Source organism: Manis javanica, chromosome X (genome assembly GCF_040802235.1).
Source record: "Manis javanica isolate MJ-LG chromosome X, MJ_LKY, whole genome shotgun sequence".
NCBI lineage: Eukaryota > Metazoa > Chordata > Mammalia > Pholidota > Manidae > Manis > Manis javanica.
In genome coordinates this window covers 111,757,261-111,773,279 of record NC_133174.1, presented here as the reverse complement: position 1 = coordinate 111,773,279, position 16,019 = coordinate 111,757,261, and the positions used below count along the sequence as shown (strand labels likewise).

The following is a 16,019-nucleotide window of genomic DNA, read 5'->3' as shown; positions in this document are numbered from 1 at the left end:
ATATTGACTATATTCCCTATGCTGTGCTTTTCTTATGTACTATGACAATTACTTTAAAACTGTAAGTTTCTATCTATTAACCCCCTTCATCTATTTTTCCCATCCTTCCATCCCCCCATCCCTCTTCCCTATGACAGCCATCATTTTGCTCTCTGCCTTTAAGAGTCTGTTTTCATTTTCTCCTTTTTTCTTTTGTTTTTTTAGAATCCACATACAAGTGCAATCATATGGCATTTGTCTTTCTCTGTCTGACTTCACTTTGCATAATATTTCACTTAGCATAATACATTTTAGGTCCCTCCAAGTTGTCACAAATGGGAAGATTTCATTCTTTCTTATGGCTGAGTAATATTCTGTTGTATCTATAAACCACATCTTCTTTATCTATTCACATATCAATGCACACTTAGGTTGTTTCTTGGATATTACAAATAACGCTGCAATAAACAGCAGGGGTGCATACATATTTTTGAATTAGTGCTTTTCTTTTCTTCAGATAAATACCCAGATATGTTATTACTGGATCATACAATCTATTTTTAATTTTTAGGGAATCTTCCATAGTGATTTCCATGATGGCTGCATTAGTTTACATTCCTACCAATAGAACATGAGGATTCCCTTTTCTCCAAATCCTCATGGACACTTGCTTGTTGTCTTTCTGATACTAGTCATTGTGACTGAAGTGAAGTAGTCTCTCATTACAGTTCTGATTTGCATTTCCACGATGATTAGTTGGCCATCTGGATATCTGAAAAATTTTTGTTCAGGTTTTCTGCCCATTTTTAATTCAATTATTTATTCTTTTGGTGTTGAGTTATATGAGTTGTTTAGATATTTTGGATATTAACCCCTTATTTGATATAACATTCACATATATCTTCTCCCATTCAGTAGGTTGCCCTTTTGTTTTGTTGATGGTGCCTTTGCTGTGCAAAAAAACATTTTAGTTTGATGTAGTCCTGATCATTTATTTTTGCTTCTGTTGACTTTCCTTGAGGACACAGATCCAAAAAAGTACTGCCACGACTGATGTCCAACAGTTTACTGCCCATTATTTGCTTTTAGGAATTTTATTATTTCATGCCTTACATATAGGTCTGTAATCCATTTTGAGTTTATGGTTTATGGTGTAAGAAAGTGGTCCCATTTCATTTTTTTTACATGAAGCTGTCCAGTTTTCCTAATCCCACTTATTGTAGAGATTATCCTTCCCCCCATTGTATATTCTTGCTTACTTGTCATTAATTAGCGATATGAATGTGGGTTTATTTCTGTGCTCCCTTTCCTGTTCCATTGATCTATGTGTCTGTTTTTGTGCCAGTACCATACTATTTTGATTACTATTGTTTTGTAGTACAGTTTGAAATATGGGACTGTAACATCTCAAGCTTTGTTCTTTTTTCTCAAGATTGCTTTAGTTTTTCAGGGTCTTTTGTTGTTCTATACAAATTTAAAGAGTATTTATTCTAGTTCTATGAAAAATATTATTGGTATTTGATTGGGATTGCATTGAATATGTAGATTGCTTTGGGCAGTACAGACTTTCTAACAATATTAATTCTTCCAATCTATGAGCATGGAATATCTTTCCATTTATTTCTGTCATCTTCAATTTCATCAATGCCTTTACAGGTTTCAAGTACAGGTCTTTTGATTCCCCTTTGGTTAAATTTATTCATAGGTATTTCATTTGTTTTGATACCATTGTAAATGGGATTGTTCTCTTAATTTCTCTTTCTGGTAGTTTGTTATTAGTGCATAGAATTTTTCAGAACCTTTTGTATTTTTGTGGTGTTGGTTGTAATTTCACTTTCATTTCTGATTTCATTTCTGAACTCTTTTTTTCCTATGAGTCTGGCTAATAATTTATCATGTCTTTATTTCAGAGAACTGGCTTTTAGTTTCATTCATCTTTTTAATTTTCTTTTTTTTAATTTCTGTTTCATTTATTTCTGCTTTGATTTTGAGTATTTCCTTCCCTTTACCATCTTTTAACTTGGTTTATTCTTTTTCTAGTTCCTTTAACTGTAAGGTTAGATTGGATGATGTTTTTCTTATTTCTTGTTGTAGGACTGTATCATTAAAAACATCCCTGTTAAAACTGCTTTTGCCATTTTAACTTTCATTTCTCTGATAATTAGCAATGTCCAGTTAGGATGTCCAACATCCAAAACACAAACAACAATAAATGTTGGCGAGGATGTGGAGAAAGGGGAACCCTCCTACACTTCTGGTGGGAATGTAAACTAGTTCAACCATTGTGGAAAGCAGTATGGAGGTTCCTCAAAAAACTCAAAGTAGAAATACCATTTAACCCAGCAATTCCACTCCTAGGAATTTACCCTAAGAATGCAGGAGCCCAGTTTGAGAAAGACATATGCAGCCCTATGTTTACTGCAGCATCATTTACAAGAGCCAAGAAATAGAAGTGTCCATCAGTAGATGAATGGGTAAAGAAGATGTGGTACATATACACAATGGAATATTATTCAGCCATAAGAAGAAAACAAATCCTACCATTTGCAACAACATGGGTGGAGTTATGCTCAGTGAAATAAGCAAGGTGGAGAAAGACAAGCACCAAGTGATTTCACTCATATGTGGCACATAAGAACAAAGGAAAAACTGAAGGAACAAACAGCAGCAGAATCACAGAACCCAAGAATGGACTAACAGTTACCAAAGGGAAAGGGGCTGGGGAGGATGGGTAGGAAGGGAGGGAGAAGGGGGTGCAAGAAAAAAGGGGGCCTTACGATTAGCATGTATAATGTGGGGCAGGCACAGGGAGGGCTGTGCAACACAGAGAAGACAAGTAGTGATTTTACAGCATCTTACTATGCTGATGGACAGTGACTAATGGGGTATGTAGGGGGGACTTGGTGAAGGGGGGTCTACTAAACATAATGTTCCTCATGTAATTGTAGATTAATGGTACCAAAAAAAATGAAATTACCTATTATCGAGTCTGATCAAGAACAAGAAAGATAAAACCACAAATAAGCAACATTAGGAAGAAAACAGTGTCCAAAATTAGAAAGGTTAAATTATTAAAGACTGTTGTATACATCTTCATACAATATAAATTTAAATAGATATATGAATATAGTAATGGAGATATAGGTCATAGATAAAGGTGTAAAAATGTCTGGAAGGCTATACAGCAAAATGTTAACAGGGATTACATAACAGAGGGGAAAGGGAGTTAGAAGGGATGAAAAGGAACCTCTGTGCCTCTGTAGCACTGGGAGAAAACCACACGAACATATACTCATGTATTGCGTATATACACTGATTTTATTAAAATCATGAAGAAAAATAATATGTTGCTTTGGAGACAATAATCGTCAGGTGTTGTTGGTACATAGGTTACTTAAGCAAAACCAAAGAAACCGCTCACACCAGAAAACAAAACAAACACAATTAGTTTTGGTTTCCAGCCCAGCTTAGAAAATGCTTAGGCTAAAGCTGTCACTTCCATTCCCACAAGAAACAAGCAGAAAAACCTGAAAATCAACACCTCTTCTTAGATCCATCATGGAGTTGATGTCACAGGGCAAATCACGGCCTCCAAAACTGGAAATGCCAGAGAGGTCAATACAGAGAATCACAACTCACAGGAGCAGAACCTGAGGAGCACAACCAACCACGAGAACCAGTACCAAGGCAGGAAAATATAAGCTGTAACTGAGACAGTGTTGGGGGCTTAGTGTGGACAAGTCTGAGTTAAAACCTGAAGAGGATCCCACGAGTTTGTTAGTTTATCTCGGAGTCCCACCAGGTTCTCATAGTGAAGATCAGAGAAAAATCCTCTCCTGCTTCCTTAAGAGACAGGGAAAATGTACCACTTTTGAAACACACCCAGAGCATTCTGTTCTTAACAAAGCCTGTCCTCAAGGGAAACTATTTTATAAACGCCTAATCTGCTGGGGTTTTACAGAGCCAAACCAATCCAAAGGAGGGAAATACTTGACTCCACGGCATTCCAGCCTTTAGTATGGGAGAAGGGAAATACTCACTTCCAGCCCCCCCTAGCCTTCCCATCTCACCTAAGGGGGGCATTAGTGACTAAGAAGCACCTAAAAGGTTACAGCTCAGGGGCGCAAGTTCACTGAAAAACTGATACCTACTCGTAGGATAATAAAATGCTTCCTCCATTTTCCTCCTCCTTTCCCCATATCTTACCACATCAGTAAGGCTCCTGTATAATAACATAAGAATACAGTTGAAAGAACTGCATGTTTCAGACATTACTTAAAAAGAACTCTTTTGAGAAACTCGGCAATAAGAGAAACAAAAACAAGAACATTTGAGGAAGTTTTAGTCTCTGAAACCTACTGCTACAGCAAACAGTGCAGATTCTAACTTCTAGCCAGATAAACATAAAACCTCACACTAAACTGTTTTTTTACCCAAGTTATTTTTACCCAGTATACCATGCCCAGCTTTCAACAAAAAATTACAAGATATACGAAAAGACAAAAAAATCACAGTTTGAAGAGATATAGCAAACGTGAGATCCATATTCAAATATGGCTCACAGATTCAGACCAGGGTTTTAAAACAACCATGATTAATATGTTAAAGGCTCTAAAGTAAAAGGTGGAGACAAGTCAGGAAACAGACAGGTAATGCAAGAAGAAGGACAGAAGCTCTGAGAAATAATCAAGAGGAAATTCCAGAAATCAAAAGCACTGTAACAGAAGAAGAATGCCTCTGATGACTGATCAATAGAATAGACCACAGACAAGGAAAGAATCGATGAGCCTGAATAAAATTAAATAAAAACTTCCAAAACTGAAATGCAAAGAGAAGAGAAGAACAACAAAGACAGAACAGAACCTCAAAAGACAATTGAAAAAGTTGTAAAGTGGGCATAGTGGGAATGCCGAAATAGGTGAATGAATGAAAGGAAGGGAGGAAAGAAGTAAGGAAAAGGGAAAGAGAGAAGGGAAGAGGAAGGAAGGGCAAGCAGGCAAAAACACTTGAGGCAATAATCCTACAAGTTCCCAAAATTAAAAATATATATCTAACCACAGATCCAGTAAGCTCCTAAAATACCAGGCAGGATAAATACCAAAAATATCAACATCCAGGCATATTATATTCAAACTGGAGAAAATAAAAGACAAAGGGAAATTCCTTAAGGAAGCCAGGGTTGGGGGAAAGCCTTACTTACAGAGAAGCAAGGATAAGAATTACAATGGAGTTATCTTCAGAAACTGTGCAATCAAGAAAAAAGTGGAAAGTGTTGGAAAAAGTTTTGGAAAATAAAAGAAAAAACGCCATCCACCTAGAATATTGTATCCACAAAAATTTTCCTTCACAATAAAATGGAAATAGACTTTTTCAGGCAAAAACAAAAGAGAGAAGTTGTCACCAGTGCACCTGCCTTCCATATAATGTTAAAATAAATTATTCAGGAAGAAGGAAAATAGTATAGGTTAGAAACTCAAATATATAAAGAAATGAAGAGCATTCAAAAATAATAAGGTAAAATAAAATCCTTATCTTCCTTGTACTTAATTACTCTAACAGATAGCAGTTTGCTCAAAATAAGCACAGCAAAAAACTGTTTAGTAATTAAAGCTTGTGGATACACAAAACGAATGACAGAAATGGCACAATGGACTGGTGGGAGGAATTAAGAATACTTTCTATAAAGTACTTGCACTAACCAAGAAGTGTACTGTATTTGAAAAAGGACTTTGATTAGCTGTCAATGTATACTGCAAACTCAAGGGCAGCCTTGAGGTGTAACTAAAAAATGTAAAAAAGGAAAAAAGGAAAGATAACTGGCATGCTGACTAGAGAGAAAATGGGGTGACGTACAATGCTCAATTAAAAGCAAAGAAGGCAGGAAAAGAGTGAAAAACCAAAAAAGAGAAGAAGAACAAGAACAATTAATAGAAAACAATAAAAAAAGGTGGATAGTAGTCCAACTTTCAGGAATCACTTTAAATGTCAGTGGTCTAAAAACATCAAAAGATACAGACTGTCAGAATGGATCAAAAACAAGACCCAACTCTATTTTGTTTATAAGAAACCCACTTTAAATGTAAAAACATATGGCTTAAAAGTAAAGGGAAGAGATCTGCTAACACTAATCAAAAGAAAGTTGCTTATATTAATTTCAGACAGCAGACTTCAAAACAAGGAAAATTGTCAGGGCTAAAGAGGGGCATTGCATAATTATAAGGGAGTCACTTCACTAATAGGCTATAACAAACCTTGATGCCAATGTGTCTAACAACAGATCATCAAAATTCATGAGGCAAAACCTCACAGAACTGCAATGAAAAACAGATGAATCCACTATTATAGCTTAAGACTTCTACCCTCCTATATTAATGATTGACAGCTCCAATAGGCAGAAAATCAGTAAAGACAGTTGAACAACTCCATCAATCAACTGGATCTAATTAACACATATAGACTTTCAACTAGCAATAGCAGATACATTCTGTTCAACAAGCTCACATGGAATGTCACCAAAACAGATCACAATCTGAGCCATAAAATATACCCGAACAAACTGAAGAGAATAGAAATCATAGAATGTATCCTCTTAAACCACAGTGGAAATAAACTAGAAATCAATAAAAGGATGGTAGCTTGAAAAGCCCTAAAATATACTGAGGTTAAACAACACCACTCTAAATACCACATGGGTCAAAGAAGAAGTCTCAAGGGAAGTTTAAAAATATTTTTTACTAAATCAACTAAAAACATAACTTACCATAATTTGTTGCATGCAGTGAAAGCAGTGCTTAGACAGAATCTCCAGCATTAAATGTATATATTAGAAAAGGTGAAAGATCTAAAATCAATAACCTAAGTTTCCACTTCAAGAAACTAGAAAAGAAGCATATGTTAAATAGAAAATAAGCAGCACAAAAGGAAAAATTAGTAAAAATTGGAGAAGATAACAATGAACTTGAAGTGGGAATTTAATAAAGAAAATCAAGAAAACCAAAAGCCTGTTCTTAAGAAGACCAATGAAACTGATAAACCTCTAGCCAGGTTAAATAAGAAAAAAGGAGAGAAGACATAAATTACTAATGTAAGAAATGAAAGAAAGGCCATCAATAATGATTCTATGGACATTAAAAAGATAATAAAACAATATTATTAGCACTTATTGGTCATAAAATACGAATTTGATGACTTACATGAAATGACCATTTCTTTGGAAAACGTAATGTGCTGAAACAAACTCATTCAAGGAGAAATAGATACCTGAATAAGTCTATATGTGTCAAAGAAACTGAATGAAAAATGCGTAAACTTTCAAAACAGAAAGGAACAGAACAAGGTGAGGTCACTGGTGAATTCTTCCAAATATTTTTTTAAAAGGAAATTATACCACTTTTCTGCAATCTCTTCCAGAAAATAGAAACAAAGGGAATGCTTTCTTATTTATTTCATGAGGCCAGTATTGCCCTAATATTAAAACCAGATAGATTCATTACAAGAAAGGAAAACTATAAATTAGTATCTCTCATGAACATAGATGTTAAAATCCTTCATGAAATACTACCAAACTGAGTCCAACAATGTATAAAAAGAAATGCACACTATGATCAAGTATGATTTATTCCACATAGGCAAATAAATAATGCAGTTCATCATGACCTGAAGAAGAAAACCATATGATCACAGCTTATCAATAGATGCCTAAAGAGCATTTGACAAAACCTAACACCATTCATTCTGGTAAAAAGAAACTCATCAGAATAAGAATGGGGGAGCATCTTCAACCTGATAAAGAATGTCTACAAGCATAGCATACATTATTTTTAAGCAAAGCAGCACAGCATACATTATTCTTAATGATGAGAAACTAGGTCTTGTTTCCCTATATTGGGAATAAGGCAAGGATGAACCACCTCACCACTTCTAGTCAATACTAAATAGAAAATCCTAGCTAGGGCAATAAGAAAAGGAAACAGAGGGTATATATATTGGGAAAAGAGAAATAGAACTGTCTTTTTTCATAGATGACGTGTTTGTCTATGCAGAAAAATCCCAAAATATCGACAAAAACATCTCCTGGAACTAGTAAGTGATTAAAGCAAGGCTGCAGGATCACAGGTTAACATACAGAAGTCAATTGCTTTATACAGAAGTCAATTGTTTAGAAGCAAACAATGAGCAATTTGAGTTTAAAATACAATACTATTGCCATTAGCACCAAAGTACTCAGAAGTACACAGGTATAAATCTAACAAAGTATGTACAAGATCTGTATGATGAAGATGACTACATTCTGATGAAGGACATCAAAGAATATCTAAATGAATAGACAGATTCCATATTCCATATAGATAGGAAGACTCAACATTGCAAAGCTATCAGCTCTTCCCAACTTCCTCTATAAATTCAGTGCAACCCCAAGCAAAATCCCAACAAATTGTTTTATGTCTATTGATAAACTAATTCTAAGGTTTATATGAAAAGTGAAAGATACAAAATACCCAATACAATATGGAAGAACAACAAATTCATTGAACTGCCCCTAAATTGACTTGAATTCTTATTATATGTAAAGGTACAGTAATCAAGACTCTGTGGTACTGATGATGGGAACTTTCAATTTTTCTGCAAACCTAAAATCGCTCTGAAAATACTCTATTAATTAGAAAAACACAAACCTCTTCATCATAAATGGACCAATAGTTGCTACTTTTGACGAAAGACTAGTCCAGTGAGGCCATACATTAATTATATTATCCTGACAGAATAACATAACTTTGATGATACCATAAAATAAGCATTAATGTAGTAAGAGATTAATTTATGGACTACCTACATGACTATTAAATTCCATGAGTAATGAATAGCTGAGCCACTCTTGAGTGTTGCTTTGGATCAAGTCAGAGGGAATGTGAAGGCCAGCACATACCTGAATACCAGCTTAAAGCCCGCAGGCCTTGTAACCTGACCCTCTTCACCTCAAAACACCTAGGTGTCCATGTGTCTTATTCTAACCTGCTCCCCCTTTAAGATACAGGAAGAATATTAAAAGGCAAGGTTGTTATAAATATGCTTACAGAGTATGATCCCCTGCTCAGCAGGCTTCAAACAAGTAGTAGATCAAATGCCAGGTAAGCTCTCAGATGGTATATAAATTAGACTCTTTAAATATAAAGTCGTGAGCCTCAGAGTAATTAGTGTCATCGTTGTCCTGGTCTTAAGTTCTTGGTCTCTGCCATGTCTGAATAAAGTGAGCAGTGAAGTTCACCCAAGGTATAAGGCAATTGATTTCACAGGCATTGTAGTGGCTACCCTTTGGTAACTGAAAGAATCCTTAGCGAGCATGGCAGAATGCTGCCCATCTGCAATATTGGCAGAAACCGCACCTGGAAAGAGTGAAGCAGGGTCATAGGGCACAGGACAAATCTCCTTTAATTTTATGCCCATTAACTATACTTTTATATATCCTTCCTTATAACTATTACATTCATATCTGATCCAGTATCCAATTAAGTTACTATAAACCCTGAAAGAGTAATCTGAGGATTTTTTCTGTGGCAGTGGCAGGTAGGGTGGGCATGTCTCTCCTTCAGGAGATTAACCTTAAAGGATATGGATGAAAACTAACACCAGATTCACATAATAAACCATTAATAGACATATCTAATGATCTATAAAACTTTTATAGTGTAAATCTGTATAACCTAGTTTGAAGGAAAAATTCTCATCAACTAATACACTCCGAAGCACCAATTAAGATAAAATTGTCCTAAATCATTCAGCACTCTTTTTAGCAAGAAGTAATCTTTCTTTTCCTGCACTTTAATATTTTCAATTGATATGTATTCTCTTTCCAATTTTATTTTGGTAGAGTTAAAATTATCAATTAAAAATTATTTTTATAAATAGCTCCCGCATCAATTAACTATGTATATTCATACTTTCTAAACCTATTCCACTCTGCCTTTCCTGAGGCAAAGCAAGCAGATTCACATACTGTTGTAAGGGTACAAATGCACCATGATTTTACACAGAGTGAAAATACTTATGTCTTGCTCCTAATAGCTTGTTGATTCCATAATATTTTATTCTGAAATACCAGTTAAGTATGAATGAGTACATCTATTTATAGTCCAACGTGAAGGGTCTACCAGATTAGCTTATTCCTAGCTTATTCTAAGTTACTGGACTCATTCCATCAAAAACCCTTTGGGGTTCAGCAGCTATTTCTCTAAAAATGAATTACTCTGGGTAGCTACTATTTCTTAATTATTATACATAGAATTTGTTCATGCAGATGTTGTATTGCCTGATAACATTTAACAATAAAAAACACAGTTTTCTCCAATTTGGTAATTTAGGACCTATCAAAGACTTTTTAAAAATTATGATTTGGGAATCCTCTAGCCCACCCAACATAAGACCACTTTAAGAATTGATTGAGCCCAGTGTGCTTTTTTGTGGTCTGAATTGCCTAATTTGTATATCTTTCCTCAAGACTTTGTTGTTTGGGGTGTATATTTGCTTTTCTTTTAAATGGCCACACAAAATAAAGTGCTTATTTGTTTGGAAATTAATTAGAGACAGCATCTGAGTAGATAAGTAACACCTGAAAATGGGTAACCATATTAATATCAAGGAAGAGAACCAATGGCCAAATTAGAATAAAATCCCCAAAATTACTCAGAAATAAGATATATTTGAATTTCGTGACAGATATATACAAAAAGTTAACAATGGACACCTGTGTAGAGAATGACTGGGAATATCCATTTAACTATTTAAAAATAAGAAACATGGAGTATTTTGATATTTTGAAATGTAAATTCCCATCAATTTATTCTAATTGCAATGGAAAACCACTTGTAGGCAAGGTGGTAACTTGGTCTGATTAAAAGATCTCTCTATTATTTGGACAATGGATCAGAGGAGGTCAGGAGAGGAAGCACAGAAGCAGGAAGACCATATAAAAGACCACTGGGACAGTCCAGGCTAGAGATGATAGTGGCTTGGACTATGTTGGCGGCAGCAGAGATGTGAAGAAGAGGCCAGAGTAAAGATAGATGTTTCAGAGGTAAAACCCACAGAATTGGTGATGAATTCATTATGGGCAATAAAGAACCAAGGGAATCAAGGAAGCCTTCTAGATTTCTGTCTTGATCAACACAGTGGGTGGTATGCCCATGTACTGTAATGAGAAAGAAGTTCAGGGATTGGGGAAACAGCTATTATGGCAGCACGAGTGGCGGAATACTGCAGATGCCCGTCACACTACCATAACAGATGAACTTGGGTGATTAATTTGGCCAGAAGTTATGGTCAAAATGTTCATAAACAGTCAGGGCTCAGTTTTAAAAATTAAGAAGATTCCCTTAACCAGTTTCATCAATGCAATACCAGTAATAAATAGTAACACATTTCCTTTTGTTTTTGTTTTAGATTTTTAAAATCAACATTTGGTTTTCTTCTTTGACTAGGTCAGTGGTTTTGATGTTCTGCAGTTACATAAACATATTTTTCTTGTTTATTTGTGCTTACACTTACCTTAGAAACTAAGTTTCAGTAGGTGGGTAAATCGAATATTTTTCAGAAGTTCACACTCTCTTTAATTTACCAGCTCTGCCAAGTCTGACTATAATCCATGAAGTCTCGCATGATTTAAACCTGGATACTTATGGAACATCATGATAACTAAGAGGTGCTCATGTCCTTCCTACAAAAGTCCCAGATTTACACAGCCAACAATGGAAGTCACATATTTCCAGGGGAAGGTCAACATCTTTGGCATTTCCTGCCTGCTAAGGTTTGACAGATATTCACTTTCGTTTTTGTTGTGAACAAAGTTTAAAACAAGGACTCTTTTGAAAAGCTGGTTTACCTCAGGGAAGTGGCAAGGTGAGTTTTCTTAAGCATGCTTTATTTATTCACTCTTTTTGACCCCTGCACTTTTTCTCATTCTGTAGATGTTTTTAGACTTCTATTACTTTATCCATCTCAATGAGCTTTAACACAAGTTATGCTCAGCATGGAGTAATGGGAAGCAAGGGCCTTGGACACAGCAGACCTGGTTCCCTATCAGGTAGGTACACATGTCATCTCCACTATAAAGATGGGAAACTGAAGGACAAAGAAGTTAAGTAAGTGTTCCAAAGTAACACTATGTGTAATGCAGAGCCAGGATTTCAAGCAGGATTTTCAGCATTTTAATGTCTGACTTTGGAGTCCAGTGGCCACAGCTATGCCCTGCTGCCTTGAATTGACTGTTACAATTATTTGTGGTAGACCCTGAAGTAGTGAGCCCTTGCCTAGACACATAACATCACAGAACACAAAATCGTGACTTGATCCCACGCTCAAAGAAAGCATGACCTCTGGTCTCATTTTACCATATTAATCTGCTTCCCATGGAAGTGGAAACACATATATGCAACATACAATTCTTTAAACCTTTCAGAGTAAAGAAGAGGTAACATTAAATAGTCTAACCATTAGATTGTAATGGAGAGACTTAGATACTTACAGGTGAACAACTTGGCTGACTTAATTGCTCTTCTGAAATGGCCTTAGATCAACACCAAAGTTAACCGTTCAAGCAATAGCAATATTCAAGGTCAGGCTTCCATGATGGGGCCAGAAACACAGATATCAAGGTGATAATGGATGGAGTCGAGAGGGATCCGAGATGGCAAACAGGAAATAAAGTCTGGATATAAACCTCTAGATGGGAATAGAGCTCGTAAAGGATTCACATACCCAAATTTAGCTGAGTTTTCCACGTCTTCCAGGAACTTAGGTGTCTTTCGTCCTGATTTCTAACAGAGAGAAAAATGACAGCTGAATAACCATCTTTATCTTTATCCTAGCACCCTTCACACACACACACACACACACACACACACACACACACACACACACACACACCACCTTTTATAAATATTAAAGATGTATATAACTCTGAAAAAATTCACAACCACTTCAAAAAACTTTCTAAGAGTCTCAGTGGTTATTTTCATACCTGTGTTTTGAACACTTTTAAAGTCTTTGAGACTTTTCTCACTTAATCTGAGTATTTTTTTACCTTGCCTCATTCATCATGCTAAGGTGTAAGCTTCTGATAAACTCAAATACAAATGCCATAATATGCCAAATATGCCAAAATGGAAGACAGGGAAACAAGGAAAGAAAAACATAGTTTCCACAAGCCTCACACGATTTGGTGGACATAGGTCAATAAGAAATAACTGAATCTTGAAATTTTCCATGTAAATGCTGAGAAATGTGTGCATTGGGAAAACATTTTAATGTCTAAAAATGTTAATTACTATGACTTACATACCTCACCTACCAGTCTTCAGTGTGGTAATATTCCTATTAACTGTTTTTGTAATCATCTTACAGGTCTTCCTTTTCCTTGATTCTAAACTATATTATAATGCTAAATTTAAAAATCTTAAAAACACTAAATTCTAACCTTATAGTAAAATATAATTCTCCCAATTTCTTGTTTTCTCTACGTGTGTGTGCGCGCAGTGCGTGTGTTTTCACGAGTTCCTAAATATTGATTTCCATTTTGAATGCCAATTTTTAAGTATTTACAAACATTCATGGAAATACATGGTTTCCCCTTGTTGTAGAGAGTCATTGTCTTGAAAAAGAATGTAGCTTTGGTTGTGAATGGAATTTTTGAAGGCTTGGAGTTGGTGTCCAATTGCTACCTACACTATCCAGGTATTGTTATACTGTCAGGAAGTAAAGAAAAGTGAGCTTCTTTCACACTTCCATTTGTTGGAAACAGGAAAGGCAAACCATAGTAACAAGTACAAAAAATGACCTACACAAAATAGAGCATTGAAAATATATAGAAATCGCAGAGGAGAGAGACTATGTTTCTTATCTGCTTCTGTCAGGAATGTGTGTAAATGGAGCTGTCAGCTGTACATTTCTGACAAGGTGACTGACCGCTCACTGCCCAAATCTATGGGATTACAGTTAGTAAGTTTCACAGAAATTTATATCTTGATATGGAAAACATTTCCCTCATGAAAATATATTGTTAATTCCCTTCTATGTGGTTACACTGTCCAAAACTACCAGAGGCACAATTTGATATTTTTACATCCTCTTGGTTTAAGGTTTTATTTTTTATATATATGTAATCTACAAATGAGAATCAAGAAATCTGCACTACCCCCTGTTATGTCCACACCCTTCAAAGGGGATTATGAGCACATTAGTTTAAGAAAAGAGAAAGTAATAAAAAATTATTTAGGCATATGATGCTACAAACCACAAACTATTTCTAGACTTCCTAAGCAGGGATTGTTAGCAAGAAGTTTCACTGATAATCTTGTAAGTTATGCTTCTCAGAGTACTTTCAGGAACAGCTATTATGTGTGAGGCTTTGAGCAATTTACTTTTCAGAATTTCAGTTTTCCCTTTTATAAAGTGGAGTAAATGACAGAATTTGTATGAGGTGCAAATGAGAAAATAGATATGAAAACATTTGGTAACTCCAACGCCCCAAATACAATGGCCTAAGCCCTTCCATTGGTAGGAAGAATTACCACAGAATGCATAACATATAGGTGGTTGCTAAAATGGAAAAAGAAAACAAGGGAGGGTCATTGACCCACATGCCCTGTTTCAATTTTAATTAAGAATGAACTTAAAATTAGAAAAAGTTATTAAAAACAGCACGTGGTCTAAAAAGAAACACCCTATCTATATAGATGTTAAAGAGAGAACCAAACAAACACCTCACAAGAAAGCTATAGAGGCCTACTTAGAACTCCATTAGAGAATTTTAGCTATAAGTATTTTAACTGATTTTAAGGAAACCTTTAGACAAACTAAACAATTATGAACTTTATAATTTGACTCATCCATATGTTTCACCTTATACAAATTGAGTTTTAAAATAGATTTAATTTTCTACATTTAAGGGAACAATAAAGGCAATCATTCACCCACCAACGCCACTTACAGCCACATGTTTAGAAATATTTTTAAGAATATTATCTTGGCCCAGGAGTTTTTGGTATAGCAATATCATCACATATATAAAGGCATTCAGGGTAGAGCAAAGTAATTTTCTTCCCGATCTCAATTTTTCCTGCTGGAATTATTACAGGCATTTTAAAAGCTAACTTTAGAGGACATTTTGTGAAATTCGTACTATCAGTATTTTTCTGAGGGAGTTTTTCTAAGACACCATAGAAAAACAAAAGGTAATAAAAGGAAACAAAGAAGCAAAAGTCCAGTCACACATTTATGATATTTATTTTTATCTCTGAGGAATATAGCTAAACTTTAATTATGTATTTCTAACTTGATACAGACAGCTTTTCAGCATCTAGGAGTTTTAATTTTATCTACCCAGCACAGGCAGTTTTTCGGCATCAAGGAGTTTTAATTTTATCTGTAACGAATTCTCCATCTTCTAGGTTTAGTTTCAGGAAAATTCCCCTCAGACATTGGTGTCTGTCTTGACCTCGTGTACCTTTTGTGAATTTTTAAAAATTTGATCCTGAGATTCCTCCATAGACCGCAAATGTCACAAAGTGGTTTTGCGTGTATTACTTTATCCCTCTATAAAAAGCTTTACGCCCATGAATCTCCTCAGAGTGTGGATCGGCACCTTCCTTTCGTCGACTTACTAGGACTTAGACTAAGCAAGCGGTAAAAAATCTGCTCAAGTCTTTATTAAGTACCAGGTCATTCACCTGGTATCATCAACTATTGCCAAGAGAAGAAGGATTTTTATCTCAGTTAAACCAATAAATTACAATATTTTTACTTTTCCTCTTACCAGTGACGGAGCTGCCTTTCGACCGTTAGGAGCCTGCTAGAAACGCCCCTTAAACTAGTTTCCGTTCCTAGGCTATTCTCATTGGTCAATGAAATGTGATTGGCTAAGCTAGGCGCACATCTGTAAAAAGCTAGGCACACATCTATCTATCTATCTATCTATCTATCTATCTATCTATCTATCTATCTATCTATCTATCTATAAATCACTACAAAAAGCTTTATGCCCATCAATC

At 35.3% G+C, this 16,019-nt stretch overlaps 1 protein-coding gene across 1 annotated transcript in view; it reads right to left on the bottom strand.

Moving 5' to 3' along the window:
* LOC108388459 (kelch-like protein 4) overlaps positions 1-12,783 on the bottom strand; it is an 82,733-nt gene extending 69,950 nt beyond the window's left edge. The window contains exon 1 of the mRNA XM_073227700.1: positions 12,730-12,783. The gene's annotated coding sequence lies outside the window, so the exon portion shown is untranslated. The remainder of the gene's footprint in view (positions 1-12,729) is intronic.
* Between the last annotated feature and the right edge of the window lie 3,236 nt (positions 12,784-16,019).